Raw genomic sequence first — 23,505 nt, 5'->3', positions numbered from 1 at the left:
TTCCCTATGTGTCTCTAGAAGGGCAATTGTTTGATTTGAGAGGTGTTACTATAATTGTTCAGATGATAAGACACAGAGCAACAATTATCTTTGTGCTAAAATCCATCATGCATAGAGAATATTTGATCAGTAACTTTGTCTCTTTTTTTCCTTTCTCTCTCTTACAGTTAGTCTAGCAGCAATTCTAATCTTGTCTGAGGGCAAGTGTGGTCTTTTGACAAGCACCGCTCACTATCTGGGAACCATGGCAGTGTCTGATCTACTGTACGTTACTTTTGATATCATGCTTTTTAAGTTTACTTACTATTATTATCCATGGTGCCTTCTGGACATCACTCCTGTTTGTAGAGCCATCTATGCCCTGAGCCGCTTGACCATTGATTGTTCTGTCTGGTTCACAGTCGCTTTTTCTTTTGATTGATTTGTTGCCATTTATATTCATCAGATGACATCTCAGTATTGCACAGACAAAACTGCAATGAGGGTTTTAGCAATAATTCTTTCTTTAAAGAATATTCCCCAACTATTTTCGATTTGAAGCCGAAATGATCATTAACAATGTTCCATGGTACTGTTACACCACCTACAGACATTATAATGATGCTCATTGGCTGAGTTATCGATATATTGAAACATTTTTAACACCACTTCTCCCATTCACATTTATTCTCTTTCTGAACATCCTGAATACATGAGTGAGAATTTAAAATTGAGAACTTGGAGGATAGTATGTCTGTGTTGCTTCTTGCAATCACAGGATGATCAGGGAATATTGGGATTTGCTGGGAAAGCAGGAGGGAGGAAGACATTTGGACAAAGTAAAGGTATGGAGTTTATAATCTAGTCTCCAGCCGATATGGTGCTTGTTACAAAGGTCCAGATATAACAACCGAAAAAATGACTGTTTCACCAAATATAAACTGAGGCAGGGGTAGGAGCTATTTTGCAGATGGAAGCAATTCTTCATGATGATATAAATATCATTTTGAATTTATCACACCCCTCAATACGAAGCCACAAGCAAACAGGTTCATCCAGAGTCAGTTCACAGTGAGCTCCATGGAGACAGTTGGGTGGGCTCGAGGTTATTAAGGTGGACAAATCCCCAGGGCTGGATGGGATCTATCCCAGATTGCTGAGGGAGATGAGAATGGAAATAGCTGGGGCCCTGACAGATATCTTTGTAGCATCCCTAAAAACAGGTGAGGTGCCGAAGGACTGGAGGGTTGCTCATGTTGTGCCCCTGTACAATAAGGAAAGAAGGAATATTCCAGGTAACTACTGACCTGTGAGCCTGACGTCAATGGTGGGAAATATGTAGGAGAAGGTACTGAGGGATAGGATCTATATATACTTAGAACAGAATGGGCTTATCAGTGATTGGCAACATGGTTTTGTGCGGGGGAGATTGTGCTTTGCCAAATTAATAGAGTTCTTTGAGGATGTTACCAAGTTGATAGATGAAGGAAGGGCTGTATATGTCAAATACATGAACTTTAGTAAGGCTTTTGATTAGGTTCCCCATGGTAAACTAATAGAGAAAGTGAAGTCACATGGTGTGTGGAGTGTTCTAGCTCGGTGGGTAAAGAACTGGTTGAGCAACAGGAGACAGAGAGTAGTAGTTGAAGGGAGTTTCCCGAAATGGAGAAAGGTTCCACAGGCACACTGTTGTTGGTACTGGGGCCTCTGTTGTTTGTGATATACACAAATGATCTGGAAGAAGGCACTGTTGATATGATCAGCAAGTTTGCAGATGACACGAAGATTGGTGGAGTAGCAGAAAGCATAGGGGATTGTCAAAGAATACAGGAGAATATAGATAGACTGGAGAGTTGGGCAGAGAAGTGGCAGGTGGAGTTCAATCCAGGTAAATGTGAGGTGACGCATTTTGGGAAGTCTATTTCCCGAGCGAATTGTACTGTAAACGGAAGAGCCTTGGGGAAAATTGATGAGCAGAGAGATCTGGGACTTCAGGTCCATTGTACCCTGAAGGTTGCTGCACAGGTGGATAGAGTGGTCAAGAAGGCCTTCATCGGACGGGGTATTGACTATAAGAGCTGACAGATCATGTTACAGTTGTATAGGGCTATGGTTTGGCCACATTTGGAATACTGCATATAGTTCTGGTCACCACATTACCAAAAGGATGTGGACACTTTGGAGAGGGTGCAGAGAAGGTTTACGAGGATGTTGTCTGGTCTGGAAGGTGCTAGCTGTGAAGAGAAGTTGAGTAAGTTAGGTTTATTTTCATTAGAAAAAGGAGATTGAGGGGGGACATGATTGAGGTCCACAAAATCATGAAGCGTATAGACAGGGTAGATAGAGATGAGCTTTTTCCCAGCGTGAAGGATTCAATAATGAGAGGTCATACTTTCCAGGTGAGAGGTGAAAAGTTTAAGGGGGGGATACACACGGCATGTACTTTACACAGAGGATGATAGGTGCCTGGAACCCGTTGCCAGCAGAGGTAGTAGAGGCAGGTACAGCAGATTAATTTGAGCTGCATCTGGACAGATGCATGAGTAGGTGGGGAGCAGAGGGATACTTAGGTATTGGGCGACAGGTTTAGACAGTTGATTTGGATCGGCTCAGGCTTGGAAGGCTGAAGGGCCTGTTCCTGGGCTGTAAATTTTCTTTGATCTGTATTGTCCAGTGCATATGGCGGAGATTTGTCATGTCAACAAAGATTGCTCATCAGTGACAGACAGACTGGGGTTTTGGTTAATACAGAATTCTCGGGATGTAACAGTGCCCTGAGAAGATGGGCCCATTGCACCAACAGCCAGAGGACATTTCCCTGTGTCCTCCCACTGAAACTGGGTTGGAACAGATTTTCTGTAAAATCAATGAATTGGTCACTTGACTCCAGGTCCGTTTCCTGCAAACTGAGAGTAAATGTCATTTTTGAGTTAACAATGAGAAACAGACAGAATTTATTCAGAATCTGACAGTAATCATGCGTCGTGTAAACAGTGAAGGGGACGTGACAGAGTATCTCCCTTTGTTATCGCTGTCACAGTTTTCTTTTGTTTTGATTCCTTTCAGATGACAGTTGGTAAGGATCCAGTAATTTACATCCCCATCTTCTGTTTTTTCTCTTTTCCACTGCACCCTCCACCCCTTCCTTGGTTAATATTGTTACTCTGTCATTTCAGCCTCTCCAGCCCTCCAGCCCATCACAGCCTTTCCCTTCTGCTCTTCTTCCCACCTTCCAGCTGAGACACAAGTAACAATGCGGATAGTTCCCTCTCACACACACTCACATTATCACTGACATAGATACAGAGACACAGAGGGTCATCACTCCCAAAGGTTCAGACAGAGACAGTGTTCAGTCTCACTACGATCCCACTTTCCAGTGATATATTTTTCTTCTAACACTCATACAAAGCAAGAGAGAAAGGAGTCATTTCTCTCCAAATTGGTCTGTAAACAAATCCCAGCCTCTAAATCACAGCAACTATAAGATCAATCAGAACTGTGTTAATATCTCAATAGTAACCTACAACAACCAATTGAAGAGTATGTTTATGCAGATTTATAATTTGAAATACTATATACTCCAGATGCTGTGAACATTAAATAAAAACAGAGACTATTGGAAATACTCAGTTACTTTCTCTGATGATAGATCATTGACCAGAAACATTCATTGTGTTTCTCTCTCCACAGATGCTGTCTGATCTGCTGAGTATTTGCTGTTTGCATCATGAAAGTTTACTCCATGTTCAGAAGGCACACAAGTTATTTAATTAAAACAGGTATTCCCATAGAGTTCAGATTATTTATAATTGATATACCACATAGAAAACTATTTATACATTACAATATTAAAGGTATAATTACAAACAAAAATATGGAGATAAACATTAAATATATGGTCCTAATCCATCAGACATACAAAGAATAACAGATCTGAGTGCTGAGTGATCTCACTCCTATGTACAATATCAAAGGCTGGGAAACAAACATGCTGTCATATCCAGAGATTGAATTAATCCCACTGTCAGCTTGAAAATCTTTAACCTTTGGATCAGGCCTATACTTTTCCACAGCTATTTTAAAACTGATAGAATTGTGGTAAGTGTTTCCCCACTAATACCTCAGTGACTTACCCTGCCTTATTTCCCAAGAGAAGGTTGGGTTTTGCCCCTTCTCTCAGAGGGCCATCTACATACTAATTGAGAAAGATTTATTGCATACACTTAACAAATTCCTCACAGCCATTACCAATCTGTGTTTGGAAAGTTAAGATCCACTTATTATTCTTACACCTATCAGTGACTTCCCTACTTATTCGCTCCTCAATATCCCACTGACTACTGGGGAATCTATAGTAAAATCCCATCAAAGTAATAACAACCTTTTTTCACAACTCAGATAGCTTCACTGGACGATCCATCAGGAACATCCTCTCTCAGTATTGCCGTGATATTTCCCTAATCAAAACAGACAGTCCCACTCCTTTGTTGCCTCCCCTTTTCATCCTTCCTAAGAACAGTTCATTTGAGCTCAATTTTGGAGCACCCGATCTTACTACTTCTGATGAAGGGTCACTGACTTGAAATGTTAACTATTTTCTCTCCATAGGTGTTGCCAGACCTGCTGAATTTCTCCAGCAGTTGTGGTTTACCCAGCTTCAGCAGCAAGTCAAATTCCAAATTATTTCTTCATTCCCCTTTCTCCTGCTGTGACTGTCATGCTCGGGACGTCCTGGTATTGGCTCATTTAATTGGTTTCAATGACATCACTGTCCTGTTTTAAGCCCATTCCCAGATGTCATCTCTCTGCTCCTCTCGGCAAGATTGCGGTTGAAGAAATATGTGCAGCTGTCTGGGGTGTTATTTCCAAATGCCGTATCTTCATAGTCATTGTAACAATGGGACACAGTTCTCCAATACAGTGTTTATGTCTTGACTATCTTTGATGCAGTTCCTTGGTCAGGGAAACATTTCGACTTCAAAACCAATTCATGAGATGATGCCTCAGACAAATCTTTCCCACAGATCTTCACCATAACATGTTTATATTCATTAACATGGAATAAATCACAAACATAGTAACATGATTCATTGTGATTAAAGTAATAAACTACTAAGCGATGCATTGGATTATTGTTTGTGTGTGTGCATTAGTGTGTGAGTGTGCAGTGGCAACATTAATCACCTTGCACTTGATAGCCCTATAATTTTCATAGTTATCCTTTTGCTCTTAATTTCATAATAAACCACTTTTTCTTTTTGATCTTACCCACTAACATTGCCCTGTCCTTCCTTGGTCTTTCCAAGTGTTTTTTTAGTTTTCAGTTCACCCATTTAGATTCTTGGCTCAGCTTCCTATAGTTTTTGAATTGTTTTGTCAGGATCAGTATCTTTCTTTTACTGTTTCCTGTCACCTTGTCTGCTTGAGGACACCTATGGGGCACTAGATCTGGAAGCATAATGATTTCAGTTGTTGGGTCATGTTTACACTGTGTCTCTAGAAACTCACTTTTGAAATCCTCCCACTGATTTGTCATTATTTTATCTTCAAATATCTGCATCCAATTGAACTTCGTCAGATAATCTCTCAGATTCATGAGATTTCCTTCATCAAACATGGATGTCTAATATTAAGGGAAGAGGTGTAGGACATGGCTGAGATGCATTGGAGGGCATTTTCAACCATGTGGGAGGGGACATTGCGGTCTTTAAAGAAGGAGGCCATCTGGTGTGTTCTCTGGTGGAACTGGTTTCTATTTCCCCTCCCCCCTCTTTACCCCAGTTCCAACCTTCCAGTCAGCACTGACCCCATGACCTGTCCCACCTTTCAATCTTCCTTACCACCTACCTGCTATATCCTTCTCTCTGACCTATCACCTTTATCCTCACCTCCATCCACCTATTGCACTCTCAGCTACCCACCCCACTTCCATTTAACTCTCCACCCCCGAGGCTCCCAGCCTCATTCCTGACGAGGGGCTCCTGCTTGAAAGGTCGATTTTCCTGCTCCTTGGATGCTGCCTGACCTGCTGTGCTTTTCCAACACCACTTTAATCTTGACAATGTGAGAGTCCTCAGGGCAGGCCTTGGTTCTCCATCCCACTCTGATTGGTTAGAAAGTCTGTCCATCTCGAGCTTATAGCCAATAGGAAGTGTGGTCCCACCTTGGGACTGTCGTCTCGATGTGATTGTGAATGAAAAGAGAAATCACTTGAGAAACTCAGCAGGTTTGGCAGATTCTGTGGAGTTAAAGCAGAGGTAACGTTTCAGATCCAGTAATCCTTCATCGTAACTGATAGGAACCTACGCTGCACTCCCTCAATCGCCAGAATGTCTTTCCTCAAATTTGGAGACCAAAACTGCGCACAATCTTCCAGGTGCGGTCTCACCAGGGCCCTGTACAGCTGCAGAAGGACCTCTTTGCTCCGATACTCAATTCCTCTTGTTTTGAAGGCCAGCATGCTATTAGCTTTCTTCACTGCCTGCTGTACCTGCATGCTTGCTTTCATTGCTTTCATTGAATGAACACCTAGATCTCGTTGTACTGCCCCTTTACCTAACTTGACTCCATTTAGGTAGTAATCTGCCTTCTTGTTCTTGCCACCAAAGTGGATAACCACACATTTATCCACATTAAACTGCATCTGCCATGCATCCGTCCACTCACCTAACCTGCCCAGGTCACCCTGTATTCTCCTAACATCCTCCTCACATTTCACCCTGTCACCCAGCTTTGTGTCATCAACAAATTTGCTAATATTACTTTTAATACTTTCATCTACATCATTAATGGTAGGTCAAGTTTTGCAGCTTCCCTCGTAGGTAGATCCACAAACTGAATCAGAAAATGTTCTTGTACACCCTTAACAAATCCCTCTCCATCCAAGCCCTTAACACTATGTCAATCCCAGTCTATGTTTGGAAAGTTAAAATCACCTACCATAACCACCCTATTATTCTTACAGATAACTGAGATCTCCTTACAAATTTGGTTCTCAATTTTTCACTGACTATTGAAGGGCAATTGTAGTACAATCCCAATAAAGTGATCATCCCTTTCTTATTTCTCAGTTCTACCCGAATAACTTTCCTCTATGCATTTGCAGGAAGATCCGCCCTAAGTACAGATGTAATGTTATCACTAATCAGAAATGCCCTTCTCCTTCCTCTTTTGCCCACCTTTTTATCCTTCCGGTAGCATCTATGCCCTGGAATATTAAGCTGTCAGTCCTGTCCATCCTCAGCCACATTTCCATAATTGCCATGCTATCCCAGTCCCATGCTGAGGTCATCTGCCTTACTTGCTAGGCCCTGTGCATTAAATAAATGCAGTTTAATTTACCAGTCTTATTTCATTCTCTGCATGGTTCCTGCCTCCCCTGATAATTTGATTTCCTCCTTTTCACAACTTTTATTGAGGCTGGGAATCCTGCAGTGAGTAACTCACCTCCTGAATCCCCAAAGCCTGTCCCATCGAGAAGGCACAAGTCAGGAGTGTGTGATGGAATACTCCTCACTTGCCCTGGATGGGCAACTTTTCTCTCTTTCCTCACTGTCTCCTTCGGTCTCTCTTTACTAGCACCGCACTCCCACCTCCTGCCACCCTGGACCCTTTCCCACCCTGCACCAGTTTAAATCCTCCTGCACAGTTTAAATCCTCCTGCACAGTTTAAATCCTCCTGCACAGTTTAAATCCTCCTGCACAGTTCTAAGACATCTCCCTGCCAGTATATTCGACAAGTTTGAAAACCTTACAAACTTTAAAAAATATTTGGATGAGCACTTGAATCATCACAACATTCAAGCCTATGGGATGCAGTATAATTTGGGTGAATGTGAGGTTATTCACTTTGGAAGGAAACACAAGGAGACAGATTCCTACCTTAATGGCTGTAAATTGGGAGAGGGGAGTGTGCAGTGGGACCTGGGGGTCCTTGTGCACCAGTCACTGAAGGTGAGCATGCAGGTGCAGCAGGTGGGAAAGAAGGCAAATGGTATGTTGGCCTTCATTGTAATAGGTTTCAAGTACAGGAGCAGGGACGTGTTGTTGCAAATATACAGGGCCTTGCAGAGGCAACACCGAGAATATTCTGGGCACTTTTGGTCTGTTTTTCTGAGGAAGAACATTCTTGCTCTCAAGGGAGTGCAGCGAAGATTTACCAGACTGATTCTGGGGAGCGCGGGACTGACCTATGAGAAGAGATTGACTAGGGTTAGGATTGTTTTTGCTGGAGTTCTGAGGAATGAGGAGAGATCTCATGGAGACTTATAAAATTCTAACCAGACTAGACGGGGTAGATGCAGAGAGGATATTCCCAATGGTGGGAATGTCCAGAACCTGGGGTTACAGACTGAGCATTCAGGATGGACCATTTAGGAATGAGATGAGGAGACATTTCTTCACCCAAAGAATGGTGAGCCTGTTGAATTCATTACCACAGGAAGTAGTTGATGACAAAACATTGAATGTATTCAAGAGGCAGTTACATACAGCACTTAGGGTGAATAGGATCAAAGGTTATGGGGAAAAACAAGATTAGCCTATTGAATTGGACAATCTGCTGTGATTGTGACGCATGGCTGAGCAGGCTTGAGGGGCCAAATGGCCTCTTCCTGCTCCTGTCTTCTATGTTTCTCTGTAGCATTGAATGCCACATTGTTTGGAGAAGACATTTCTCTCATACTTCATTGGTCTTAATTATGTCTATCTTAGATTGATGTCATCTCACTTTTATTCTTCATCTGTGAAAATGACTTTTTGAGTCCACATCATCAAATGCCCTCAATTTTAAACATATACCTAAGCGGCTTCCTGCTCTTCCTTCCAATGTAAGTACACCGGCTCTTAAAGTTACTTGCCACTGTCCTGCCCATTCTGCTAACCTTCCTGTACTCTGCTACTTTATTACAATCTTCCTCAGTATTAGCCATAAGCCCCAATTTCCTGTCATCCACATAACTGCTATACCTCTGATCTCCAGACACAATTATTTTAGATAATTATTTTCAGGACTATAATCCTATGGAACAACACATTCTTTCAGTCTGAGCAACTAGCTTTAAGATTTAGTTTTTATTTGTAGCTGAGCTTTTCCAGCAATTTTTGTTTTTGTTTCTGATTTACAGCATCGGCAATTCTTTTGGTTTTTAAATGAATGTCCACCATATTGCTATCTATTCTGTTCCTTCTTTCCTGAATCCATGTTGCAACTTTAGTCATGCGTTTCCTTGGAGGTACCTTTTAAAGGTCCAGATATAATACAGTCTCTGCAGTACCTTTACCCATCCTGTTATGTCAGCAAACAATTCAATAGGGTTTGATACCAGTGCTGACTGCTCTTTATTGTATTCTCAGTTTTGGATATTTTTCCATGATGGCTTTAGTAAAGACTGCAATATTTTTCCTCCAATCAACTTTAAACAGGTTGGCCTGCAGACTCATGGTGCATTATACCATGATTGTGATTTAGTAGCTGAGGATTAAGTAATAAGGCCAAATATGCATTGAATATTATCAAACTTATACAAAATCTGTTTGATCAATGAGCTCATCTTGACCTAATGATGTGCAAAAGCTTTAACAAAAAATGTTAAGTGTCTGCCACCAAAACACTCACTGTTTTGATATTGTGGAAGTAATGGGCAGTATTATCTCTAGACCATTAACCCAGAGGCCCAAGTAATTTTCTGGGGATCCAACATCAAATCCCAGTACAGAAGGAGATGAAATCTGAATTTAACAAAAGATCTGTAATTAAGAGTCATAACAGTGACCATTATCAATTGTTGGAAAAACCCATCTAGTTCATGAATGTTGTTTAGTGAAAGAAACTGCCATCTTTACCTGGTCTGGACTACATGGAACTCCAGACCCCCAGCAATGTGGCTGATGCTTAACTGTCCTGTCCCTCCTTGATGTTGTCATTCCTGCCAGAATTATGGTCTTTATGGGGTTCTTGTCATCCTCAAGGAGGTGACCATTCCTCATCTGAGACTTGGAAGTGGAAAGTACTATGTTATAGAACATTACAGTGTAGTACAGGCCCTTCGGCCCTCAACGTTGCATCAACCTGTGGAACCAATCTGAAGCCTATCTATCCTACACTATTCCATTTTCATCCATATGTTTATCCAATGATCATTTAAATGTTCTTAAAGTTGGCAAGTCTACTCCTGATGCAGGCAATGCGTTCCATGCCTCTATGGCTCTCTGAGTAAAGAAACTACCTCTGACATTTGTCCTATATCGATCAGCCCTCAATTTAAAGTTGTGTCTCCTCATGCTAGCCATTACCATCCAAGGAAAAAGGCTCTCACTGTCCACCTGTTCTCACCCTCTGATTATTTTATATATCTCAAGTAAGTCACCTCTCAACCTTCTTCTCTCTCATGAAAACAGCCTCAAGTCCCTCAGCCTTTCCTCATAAAACCTTCTCTCTGTACCTGGAAACATCCGAGTAAATCACTGGGCCCTTTCCAAAGTTTCCATATCCTTCCTATAATGCTGTAACCAGAACTGTAATAATACTCCAAATGCATCTTTACCCAGAGTTTTGTACAGCTGCAGCATGATCTTGTGGTTCTGAAACTCAATCCCTCTACCAATAAAAGCTAACACACCATATGCTTTCTTAACAATCTATCTCAGCATTGATTAACCTTAATAAACCAGCCTATACAGTCATCTGTGGCAAATACTTCCATCATTCATTATTCTCAGAAAAGAAATTCCACCTCATGTGTCTTGGGTGGTGAGGGATTATTTGGGGATTATGCCCTTTGGTGCTAGACTCTCCTACAAGAGAAAATAATCTTTCTGCATCAACCCTGTCAGGTCCTCTGGGAATCTCGGATGTTTCAAGAAGGTTGCATCTCATGTGGAAAGGTCCAGACCTGTACCAAATGGTTTCTCTCCACAGATACTGTCTGACCTGACACAGTTTCCCAGCATTTTGTGTTTTTAATTTCAGATTTCCAACATTGCCAGCATTTTGCGTTTGTCTCAGGACATCAGACCTGAATACAGAACATAGAATATTGCAGTGCAGTCCAGGCCCTTTGGCCCTGAAACCAATCTGAAGCCCATCAAACCTACACCATTCCATTCCCGTCCATATGCCTATCTAATGACCATTTAAATGTCTTTAAAGTTGGCGAGTCTATAACTGTTGCAGGCGGTGCATTCCACACCCCCTACTACTCTCAGAGTGAAGAAACTACCTCTGACATTGGTCCTTTATCCATCGCCCCTCAATTTAAAGCTATGTCTCCTTGTGCTAGCCATCACCATCCGAGGAAAAAGGCTTTTACCGTCCGATCTAACCCTCTGATGATCTTAGATGTCTCAATTTAGTCACCTCTTAACCTTCTTCTCGCTAATGAAAACAGCCTCAAGTCCCTCAATCTATCCTCATTACATATTCCCTCTAAACCACGCAGCGTCCGAGTAAATCTCCTCTGAACCCTTTCCAAAGTTTCCACATCCTTCTGAGAATGCGGTGACCCGAACTGCACACAATACTCCAAGTGCGGCTTTCCCCAGAGTTTTGTACAGCTACAGCATGACTTTATGGTTCCAAAACTTGATCCCTCTACTAATAAAAGCTAACTCACCGTACGCCTTCTTAACAGCCCTGTCAACCTGAGTGGCAACTTTCAGGGATCTATGTACATGGACACTGACATCTCTCTCCTCATCTACACTACCAAGAATCTTACCATTTGCCCAGTAATCTCCACTCCTGTTACTCCTTCCAAAGTGAATCACTTTTCTGCATTAAACCCCACTTGCCACCTCTCAGCCCAGCTCTGCAATTTATCTGTGTCCCTCCATAACCTACAACATCCTTCTGCACTATCTACAATTGTACTGAACTCAGTGTCATCCGCAAATTTACTAACCCATCCCTCTCTGCCCTCATCCAGGTCGTTTATAAAAATGACAAACAGCAGTGGATTGAAAACAAATCCTTGCAGTACACCACTAGTAACGGAACTCCATGACAAACATTTCCCATCAACCACCACTCTCTATCTTCTTTCAGCTGGCCAACTCATGATCCAAACTGCTAAATCACTGTCAATCCCATGCCTCTATACTTTGTAAGGTAGCCTACCATGGGGGACCTTATCAAACCCCTTACTGAAATCCATATACATCACATCAATAGCTTTACCCTCATCCAGCTGTTTGGTCACCTTCTCAAAGAACTCAATAAAGATTGTGAGGTATGACCTACACTTCACAAAGCCCTTCATCCCTTCGGGCGGCACGGTGGCTCAATGGTTAGCACTGTTGGCTCACAGCACCAGAGCCCTGGGTTCAATTCCTGCCTCGGGCACCTGTCTGTTTGCATATTCTCCCCGTGTCTATGTGGGTTTCCTCCCACAGTTAAAAGATGTGCAGGTGAGGTGAATTGGCCATGTTAAATTGCCCATAGTGTTAGATGAGTTAGTCAGGAGGGAATGGGGTCTGGATGGGTTGATTTTTGGAGGGTCGGTGTGGACTTGTTGGGCCAAAGAGCCTGTTTCCACACTGTAGGGAATCTAATCTAATCTAAAGAAAACTGTGTTGACTGTCCCTAATCCACTTATTCCTATCAAGATGATTATAAATCCTATCTCTTGTAACCTTTTCCAATACTTTATCCACAACCGAAGTAAGGCTCACGGGCCTATAATTACCAGGGTTGTCTCTACGCCACATCTTGAACAAGGGAACAACATTTGCTACCCTCCAGTCTTGTGGTACTATTCCTGTAGACAATGACAACATAAAGATCAAAGCCAAAGGCTCTACAATCTACTCCCTGGTTTCCCAGGGAATCCGAGGATAAATCCCATCTCTTCTAGGGTATTTATCTATTTTCACACTTTGCAGAATTTCTGACACCTCCTCCTTGTGAACATCAATCCCATCTAGTCAAATAGCCTGTATCTCAGTATTGTCCTCAACAACATTGTCTTTTTCCAGTGTGATTACTGATGAAAAATATTCATTTAGCACTTCCCCTGTCTCTTCTGACTCCATGCACAACTTCACATTACTGTCCTTGATTGGCCTGAATCTTACTTGAGTCATTCCTTTATCCCTTCTATACCTGTAGAAAGCTTTAGTGTTTTCCCTGATCCTATCCACCAACAACTTCTCATGTCCCCTCCTCACTTGTCTTAGCTCTCTCTTTAGATCTTTCCTGGAAAACTTGTAACTCTCAAGCACCCTAACTGAGCCTTCACATCTCATCCTAATATAAGCTGCCTTCTTCCTCTTGACAAGAGATTCAACTTCCTTAGTAAACCACAGTTCCCTCGCTCAACCTCTTCCTCCCTGCCTGACAGGTACATACTTATCATGGACACACAATAGTCGTTCCTTGAATAAACTCTACATTTCCATTGTGCCCATGCCCTGCAGTTTCCTTCCCCAACCTATGCATCCTCCATCTTGTCTAATCACGTTGTAATTGCCTTTCCTCCAGCTGTAGCTCTTGCCTTCTGGTGTGTACCTATCCCTTTCCATAGCTAAAGCAAACATCACTGAATCGTGGCATGACGGCTCAGAGGTTACCACAGCTGCCTCACAGTGCTGGGGACCCGGTTCAGTTGAAGCCTTGGAGCCCATGTGGAGTTTGCACATTCTCCCAGTGTCTGCATGGGTGTTTGTCGTGTGCTCCAGTTTCTTCCCACAGTCCAAAGATGTGCAGGTTAAATGGATTAACTACAGTAAATGTGTGATTACAGGATAGGACAGCGAGCTGGGTTTGAGTCAGTGCAGACTCAATGGGCCAAATGGCCTTTTTCCACATTGTAGAGATTCTGTGATCGGGAATTCTTCCAATTAGTATCCTCATCTCACCCATTTTCAGCTGTTCCTTCAACAGTCCTCCATTTATCATACAAAGTCACAGCAATATTAGCAATTTTACATCATTCAGCTACATTCACAATTCCTTCCAGAATAAGGCAGCTCACAAGGCGCTTACAGCAGGACCTGGACAACATTGTGTGGCAGGTAGTACTTACTAATGAAGAAGTAACCATTTCCAACACGAAAATATTCAACTGTCTGATTATTGAGAGTGTGGCAGAGACTAGATACTGAGTGACTGTCAAATTCTGTCCACCATTTGCACATTAAAAGGTAGATGCAAGTGATGGAAGTTTGAAGTTTCCTTCCACAAATGGAAAATGATATTTGATCAGTTGTTAACTCTCAAGTGAAAACTAAGATTTCTGTTAAGCAAAAGTACTGAGAGATGGAGAACGAAGGCAGGTAAAAGGGACTGAGCTGCAGATCAGCCAGGATCACAGTGGAAGAGGAACATGCTTGTAACATTAAACTGCCTCCTACTCTTTCCATGTTCCCAACTAGAAGGACACTCAAGAAGCTCCAGAAGAGCAGCCTGCCTGATCGGCATCTCGGACACGTTATCATCCACTGTACCTGAACTCTAGCTGTAAGACTGATCCTCAGAATGCATTCCAGCAACTCATTAAAAACACACTCCAACAGTACCAACCAACCAACTCCACATCCTAACCCAACAGGAAAAACAAAGGACATGCCATCCCACCACGGACATGCTATTCAGTTCCTTCATTCTGTCGGATTAATATCTTGGAATTCCTGACGCCTTCATCACTGCGACAGGTGAATATCAATGGGAAGGCCGATGAACATCATCTCAGGGAAACAGGGGCTGGATAATGGGCGGCACGGTGGCACAGTGGTTAGCACTGCTGCCTCACAGCGCCAGAGACCCGGGTTCAATTCCCGCCTCAGGCGACCGACTGTGTGGAGTTTGCACGTTCTCCCCGTGTCTGCGTGGGTTTCCTCCGGGTGCTCCGGTTTCCTCCCACAGTCCAAAGACGTGCAGGTCAGGTGAATTGGCCATGCTAAAATTGCCCGTAGTGTTAGGTAAGGGGTAGATGTAGGGGTATGGGTGGGTTGCGCTTCGGCGGGGTGGTGTGGACTTGTTGGGCCGAAGGGCCTGTTTCCACACTATAAGTAATCTAATCTAATCTAAAATAAATGTGGCCTCACAGTACGGCTCACTCCAGGAGAGTAAAGAGGAAGAGAATAAATCAGTGGCCGAGTGGTTATACCGAAAACTATCAGAGCTGGCTTCAGATTTTACAGGTTAATGTAAAACATGAGCAATTATAGAGGTTTAAAACTTGCCGAGCATGGGCGTGTAAGGGATAATAGTTAGAAATGGACAGAACGAACACAAGACCCAAGGAGGAAACTGGGTGTGGGAACAAACACAGACTTGGGGTTTTAGTGGAACATTTCCTCTTAAAATCTTAAGTTAAAAAAAGGAAGCAATTCTTTTTTCATTCTGATCTTGTTTTGCACATTCAAATGGAGTCATACAGCATGGAAACAGACCCTTTGGTCCAATTTGTCCATGCCAACCAGATATCCTAAATTAATCTACTCCCATTTGCCAACACTTGACTCACATCCCTCTAAAATAATCCTGTTCATCTACAGGGTGCCTTTTAAATGTTGTAATTGAAGCAGCCTCCACCACTTCCTCTGGCAGCTCATTCCATATACGCACCAATCGCTCCGAGAAAAAGTTAACCCTGAGGTTCCTTTTACAGAGGAGCCTTGATTATCCGACATTCGATGAATCGAATTTCAGATGATCCTGAAATTAGATCCCGATGTGTGGCTAACTATGTTATCGGGCATTCAATTAACTGAACAAAATACTCCCCGCCTGTGTCCTGTGGATAATGGAGGTTCCTCTGTATATATTTCCCCTCTCACCCTCAACCTATGCCCTCTAGTTCTGGACTCACCCCACCCAGAGAAAAGACCTTGTCTGTTTACTCTTTCCATGTCCCTCATGATTTTATAAACCTCTATCAGGTCACCCCTTAACCTCCCATGCTCCAGGGGATTGAAAACCATCTGCCACTTTTCCAGTCTATCTATACCCTCCTGTGTTCTCAACAGTCCCTTATGCTTTCTGCTACTCCACCAATCTTCATGTCATCTGCAAACTTGCTGATCATACCAACAGTGCCCTCTTCCAGATCATTTATGTACATTACAAGCAACAGTGGCCCCAGCACTGACCCCTGTGGAACACCTTTCTCTACTTCAAGAAACTCCCTTCAACTACTACTCTCTGTCTCCTGTTGCTCAACCAGTTCTTTATCCACCGAGCTCGAACATCCTGCACACCATGTGACTTCACTTTCTCCGTTCATCTACCATGGGGAACCTGATCAAATGCCTCACTAAAGACCATGTATATGACGTCAACAGCCCTTCCTTCATCTCTCAGCTTGGTCACATCCTCAAAGAACTCTATTAAGTTGGTAAGGCCCGATCTCCCCCTCATAAAACCATGTTGCCGATAACTGATAAGCCCATTCTTTTCTAAGTATAAATAGATCCTATCCCTCCGTATCTTCTCCAGCAACTTTCTCACGAATGACATCAGGCTCACTGGTCTGTAGTTACGTGGAATATCCCTACTACCCTTCTTGTACAGGGGGTCAACATGAGCAACTTTCCAGTCCTCTGGCACCTCATCTGTGTTTAAGGATGCCACAAAGATATCCATCAGGGCCCCAACTATTTCCTCTCTCGCCTCCCTCAGCAACCTGGAATAGAGCCCATTTGGTCCTGGGGATTTGTCCACCTTAATAACCTCTGGCCGACCCAACACATCATCCCTACTTATATTAATGTGATCCAGTCTAATCAAACTTCTATCGCTAATCTCAATATTCATCATGTTCCTCTCCTCAGTGAACACTGATGCAAAATAATCATTCAGAATCTCACCCATTGTCTCAGGTTTGACACACAGCCTTCATTCATTATCCTTTAGTGGACCAATCCTTTCTCTAGTTACCCGCTTGCTTCTTAAAAAAAAATAAAATGCTTTGAGATTCTCCTTAATTCTGCTCGCTAAAGCTATTTCATGACCCCTTTTAACCCGCTTGATTACTCGTTTAAGACTTGTCCTACTCTTCCGAAATTCCTCCAGGGCCCGTTCTATTCATAGCTGCCTAGACCTTATGTACCTTTTCCTCTTGGCTAGTTGTACAATTTCTCCTGTCATCCACGTTTCACGAATCTTGCCCTTCCTATCCTTTGCCTTCAACAGGACATGCCTATCCTACACTATCTTTAACCTCTCTTTGAAAGCCTCCCACATCTCAAATGTGGACTTCTCTTCAAATAACTGTGTCCAATCCACATTTCCGAGCTCCTGCCTAATTTTGATAAAATTGGCATTGGCCCAGTTTAATACTCTTAACCTTAGGACCACTCTCTTTTCTATCTATAAGTATTCTAAAACTTACAGAATTGTGGTTACTGTTCCCAAAGAAATCTCCCACCGCAACTTCTACCACCTGTCCTGGCTCATTCCCCAGTACCAGGTCCAATATGGCCCCTGTATGAGGAAAACCGTGTCTTGCAAATGTAATTGAGCTTTTTGAAGAAGTTACCTTAAAGCTGGATGAGGGCAGAGCAGTAGATGTTGTTTACTTGGACTTTATTAAAGTCCTTGACCAGGTTCCTCAAAGTAGACTAATTAGTGAAGTTCGATCACATGGGATTCAGAGTGATCTTGCCACTTGGATACAAAACTGGATTAACGTCAGGAGACAGAGTGACAGCAGAGGATTGTTCTCCCACAGACGGCAGTATGTCAGGAGTCTGCAATCTGTTGCTGCTGTCCTTGGAAAATAGATGCTGAGTTGTTGCAACTGACAGTAGCTGGAGTAGGTTGAGGCCTAGTGCATGGAGTCTCTGGTGCTGCAGCCTGCCTGCCTGGAAGCACTCGAACCTGGGATTCTCTGATGCTTTTACTACCTTTGGAAGCCTGGTGGCCTGTATTTTTCCTCGGTGAGTTGAATACTGCTGTAAAAGCACCTCCTATGCTGGGGAGAAAATGCTGAGGATTGGGGCCTACAGCCTCGACCTTAGGTGTGTAGCCTGGAGGGAACCAAACTTGGTACTTGCTGTCACTGCTGCTGCCGCTGCCCTGAGGAGCCTGATGGTCTGCAATTCTATTCTCCGGTGGCTGGGAGATGTGTTTCTGGAGCCTGGATGTCTTCTTCAGTTTGGGGATTCTTAGCGGGGGGGGGGGCTGCTGAACACTTACAATGAGTGGCTGTATGTTGGAGTCTGGGACCTGGAACTATTTGGAGCCTGGACAATCGCCTTATTGCTGCTGCTTTGTGACTGTAACCTATTTGCTGCCAGTGACTCTTGCACAGGGCACTGGGGAACAATTGCTTTGCACCTGTGGTTTGGGTAGCAGGTCAGGGCATGGTTGCCTGGGTGACTGGACTGGCAGGTCAAGCCTAACAGGACTCTCTCAGTTTCCTTTACTGACTATTTATGTGAGGGGAGGTGTTGGTCTTGGTTTGGGAGTGGTGATGGCAATCACTGGACTCTGTAAAACAATACCCAGGGTGGGTCCTAGTCATTCTTACATGGGGGTGGATGCATCTTCCACCTCCCCCACCAGCCCCTCCCAGGGCCTCGTCACCCTTTCCTTATTTAACAAACCAGCTCAGGACGAAATGTTACATTCACCCCAACATGACCATTAAGACCTGTCAGCGGCCTTGGTGGGGCTAGTCTGGTTCCCCACCATTGTCACTACATCAAAGATGTATGGGAAGGCAGTGTTCTTCCTGAAGACTGAGCAGGTGGTGCAACTCACCCTGGAGAAGGGCCTTACTGTCGCTAAGATGCCTGTTGACCCTCTGGAGGTAATTTCCCAGAGGGTCATTTTGATGAACATCCTGCCCTTTGTTCCATTTGATTTACTTCCATCGCACATTCACCAGCTCAGGAAGATATGTTGGGTATGGTGTCAGTACTGCTTGGTCTAAAGGAGGTCTTTGCTTACCAGGCATTCTGGTCAGTGAGGGCTGTGCGGTGCCATCGCCTGCAAGGAGGTGGGACTACTCTGGAGGAATTGGCCTGCCTTGCAGACCACTGCCAACACCCAAGCCACCAATCAAGAAGCTGTGAGTGAGCAGATGGTGCCTCCATTTGCTGTGCCCTCTGTGTGTGGAGGGGAAGAGAGTCCCTCCCACACTCAGTAAGTTAGTTCTCATTCTTTTGTTGTTGCTGATGACACATTCATAGCTCGCCTCAACGTCAAAGGCAGCAGGAAGGCCGAGTGCAGATATCTTATCCTTCGCTCCTCAGGGAATGAATCTACACAGTGAGCCTCCTGCAAGAAATCCCGACTGTATCAGGAGACAAAGGTCCATGGCTCCTGGAGTGGCAGTGATTTCTTCAGTCACTGGCCTCCAATTCTGGAGGGATGGCTATCTTGTTGGCCTCTTTTCCCAGCTGGAGATCTTGAGAGTCAAGGTGACCCAGCCATCTGCTCCAACTCATGGTTCATTTCAGAGGCTCAATGATTCACTTCATGAAGGTATATGCAGCTTAGATGGTGCATGAGCATCTAGGACAAGGAAGCATCTAGTCTTCTTCCCTCCATCAGTGACGGGGAGCCCATCCTTCTCAGGGGACATTTAAATTGCACTCTCAGGAGGAGGGGCCATGGAGATACCCAGAAGAGCTCAGCATCTGTGGGCAAGTTGAGAGGCTTGGTAGATGCCTGGTGAAATGTCCACCCTGATTCCATTGCCATCAACTTTGTGAGGCCTGGGGTTGGAGTGTCTCGGACTGACCGTCTCTACGTTTTCAGGGTGGACACCTTCTGTGTTCTGAAGGCCTCCATGTATCAGGTGTTGATCTCCGATGACAACCTGGTGTGAGTGGAGCTCGGTCTGTTCCGTGCCAGAGCAAGGTTGGGGTATTGACACTTCAACACCCTGCTGTTGGAAGACAAGCTGTTCTGGGACTTGTTTCGTTACTTCAGGACTTGCTGGAGAGGGAAACAGGGGGAGCTTCCCCGCCTTTGCGGATGTCAGAAAGAGCTGAAAATGTGTTGCTGGAAAAGCGCAGCAGGTCATGCAGCATCCAAGGAGCAGGAGAATCGACGTTTCGGGCATGAGCCCTTCTTCAGGAATCATCCTGAAGCCCTTCCTGAAGAAGGGCGCATGCCCGAAACGTCGATTCTCCTGCTCCTTGGATGCTGCCTGACCTGCTGCGCTTTTCCAGCAACACATTTTCAGCTCTGACCTCCAGCATCTGCAGTCCTCACTTTCTCCTTGAGGATGTCAGCAAGACTCACATCAATATCTTCTGTCAGGGATACACATGGGCGTCGATGAAAAGGTGGAAATCCAGGATCAGAGAATTGGAGAAGGAGGTGCTTGATCCAGAGTTATGTTGTGGTCAGCCTGACATGGACCTGGCCCAATGGGATGGTACATGAAGAGCAGAAGGCTGCACCCCAGGATCTGGATCCCTTTGGGTCCTGGAGTGTGGACATGAGTTTGTGAGTCCAGTTCCATTGGGATCTTGACCATGGCTCCCATTTCTTCTACTCGCTGGAAAAAAGGCACGGGCTCCACCAGCAGCTCCTTGTGCTGCTAACTGATGATGATCCCTTGTTTCAGATTAAGGGCCCAAGTCAGGGTCTATTCCTGCTCTGTTCTCTCCAGATCTGTCCAGCGAGGAAGCTGACAAGGTTCTGTGGGACAACCTGCCGCAGGTCAGCTGTAACGGTGCCAAGAAGCTCGATGCCCCTCAGAGCTTGGAGGAACTAACTGGTGCCCTCCACCATTTTCCCAGCAGCAGGACCTAGGGGCTGCCTGTGGAGTTCCTCAGGGCATTCTGAGATGTCCTGGGGGGTAGGGTGGGGGTGACTATGTGTGAGTCCTGGAGGTATGGTCCTTTCTTGGGGCAGGGTCATCACCAGTCTGTTATCTAAGAAGGGGATCTCTGTTTGTTAAAGATCTGGATCATCCACAACAACATCCACTTGGGACGGAATGTGATTGATTATTCCCAAAGGATTGGCCAGTTGTGTACCTTTCTCTCCTTTGATCAGGGAACAATTCTCAACAGAGTGAATCGAGAGTATGTGCTCAGGACACTGTGAGCTTTTGTATTCGGAATGTGCAGGTCACTCAGACCTGACTCTGTACACTGCCGCAGGGTGTCCTGTAAACGTTAACAGGTCCCCGAAGGCAGCCTTGTGCTTTGGGAGAGCAGTGGGTCAGGCCTGTCCCCTGTATGGGCCGGTTTTCCTCTCTCTGCATGGTCCCACTCCTGTATATTTTGCATTAAGCTGCTTTCAGGTATGGCTCTGCATGGGCTGGGTCTCGAGCTGAGATTTCTCGGTGTACACCGATGACTCGCTCCTCATGTTCACACAGCTGCGGAGGAAGGGAAAATGCAAGTCGGTCCACTCAGCAATGTCCTCTGTAAGGATCACCTGGAGCAAGGTGCTTGGACCGTTTGGTCGGACCGTGACAGATGGACACCCTGTCAGATGAGCTCCGGTACTTCACAGGGAATACCACTCACCTCCTCGATCTGGGAGTCCATCTTTGGCCAGCTGAGGAATCCTGGCTGGCAAATTGGCCCATGTTGGAGACCCAGGTAACCACTCGCTCAGCACAGAAAACAGGACTGCTCTGAATGTTGTCCTACAGGGTATGGAGGATGGCCAGAAACCAGCTGGTGGCTGCCATGTTGGGTACCGGCTGGTCACCTTGGCCCCTCCCCCTAGCTTTGTCACCCCCTTCCAGATAAAACTCATCGTGGTTTTTCTGGGCCTAGAGGGTAACACCGGGTCACTGCTGTGGTTCTGAGTCTCCTGTTTGAGGAGAGTGGTCAGGTGCTGGTGTGACTTTGTACCCATAACTTTCCACCTTCAGACCCTGCAGCGATACCTTCACGTCGAGCCTCCTCCAAGGTGGTGGGCCCTGATCATGTATTTCTTCTGTCTGGTGTGTGACCTCTGTTAGGACATGTAGTTCCTTTTCGAGCAGTGGTCCCAGACTCGGGTCTTGTTCCAGGAATTGCCTCTCTTCTACCTGAACCTGATCACAGTCTGGGATACAGTCGGCTCACATGAGAGCTCTCCCTCTATGGAAGTATCGGCTCTCATCAGGGAACCACTGCTCGGGAACAGGTTCCTCCTTAAACATGGATTGTGCTGGCTGAGGGAGGAAAGAACTTGGGATGCAGGGTTGGATGGCAGAGGAGCAGGCCTGTTAACGCCGGCACAATTGCATGCAAAGGCATCAGTCCATCTCCAGTTCACGATCAGAGCTATCCATAACCTCCAGACAAGGCACTCGGCTGTGACAACTCATACACACTCAAGGTGACTCAGGCATGTGGTGGGCTTCCTGAAGAACTTCAACCTTCTTGTCCATCCAGAATTCAAGATTGGGCCCATTCCATGGACCCTCCCTTGTACCGAGGAGCCCCACTATCTGAGCATTCTCAGGGATATCCTCCTTTAACTGGTTTGTTAACCATCGTGAGTCACCTTTTCCTTTTGCTGTTTGCACCTTGGAGGGATCTGTGGATATTCTATACCTTACCAAGACTGGTACACAGGGAAATCTGGAGGCTCAAGAGCCCACAGGATCCTGTTCCTCAGGAACGGAAGGAGGTGACTCACTCCTGACCTGCATGTTATCCTGGCAGAGAAAGATAATTGGCTTCTTCCAAGCAGAACTATATGAATGAGTTGCAGGAGTGGGCCAATCATTAAAATCTTGGCTGATCTGATTGTGACTCTTCATTCTATTTTACAGAGTTTCCTCTCTCTCCAGCTTCTGCTTTGTTGGTCAGGTTACAGATCCAGATGTTGTAACTACAGTCACCATGACTTATCAAGAGTGGGTCACTAAATCCTCTGGTCTTCCTGAATGTCCACTGCAGCTTTGGAGTGACATGGTGGCTCAGTGGTAGCACTGCTGCTTCACAGTACCTGGCAGGGGAGATGACATGATCAGTGCGGTGGCACTCCCAGGACGAAGCTCGATCAAGTGTCTGTTCTTATCAGGACAGGCGTCGAGTTGTGAGTCATCAGAGCTAGTGGAGATCATCGCTGGATCGTGCTTGGACGTTGGAGGATTGTTTGGTTGTGCTGACCTGCTCTTGGTGGATCTTCACGCTGGCTTCGGCCTAACGCCAATTCAGGGACCAGCCAACCTCAGAGCTATGGCCCTGGGCAGGGGCTTCGAAACACAGTCCGGGTGACTGTGAAGAAGGTAGAGGATTGTACACCGGTCGACCGTACCCTGTTTATTAAGAAAGTACTGTTGGGATGCTGTGGGTTTGCTGCAGTGGACGTGAACTGCCTGCAGGATTTCCCTGGGGCAGGCTACTTTGATGTGACCTTCAGAAGTGTGAAGCAGTGTGAACAGCTCCTGAAGGTCTTCAAGGAGAAGGAAGGGGAGCTGCTGTTTTCCATCTTGTCGGTGACCCCATTGTGTGTGCTTCCTGCACAGAGGAATCGGGTTGTTACAATCCATATGTAAAACCCCTATGTTCCAGCAGCTGAAGTCCTGACATTCCTGGGAAGGTACATCCAAGTTGAGGGAGAAGCCACTGATGTGATCAACCCCTTTGGGATCTGGACCAGTAAGCGGCAGG

This window comes from Chiloscyllium punctatum, chromosome 29, assembly GCF_047496795.1.
Source record: "Chiloscyllium punctatum isolate Juve2018m chromosome 29, sChiPun1.3, whole genome shotgun sequence".
Classification (NCBI taxonomy): Eukaryota; Metazoa; Chordata; class Chondrichthyes; order Orectolobiformes; family Hemiscylliidae; genus Chiloscyllium; species Chiloscyllium punctatum.
This window is presented reverse-complemented; position numbering follows the sequence as displayed.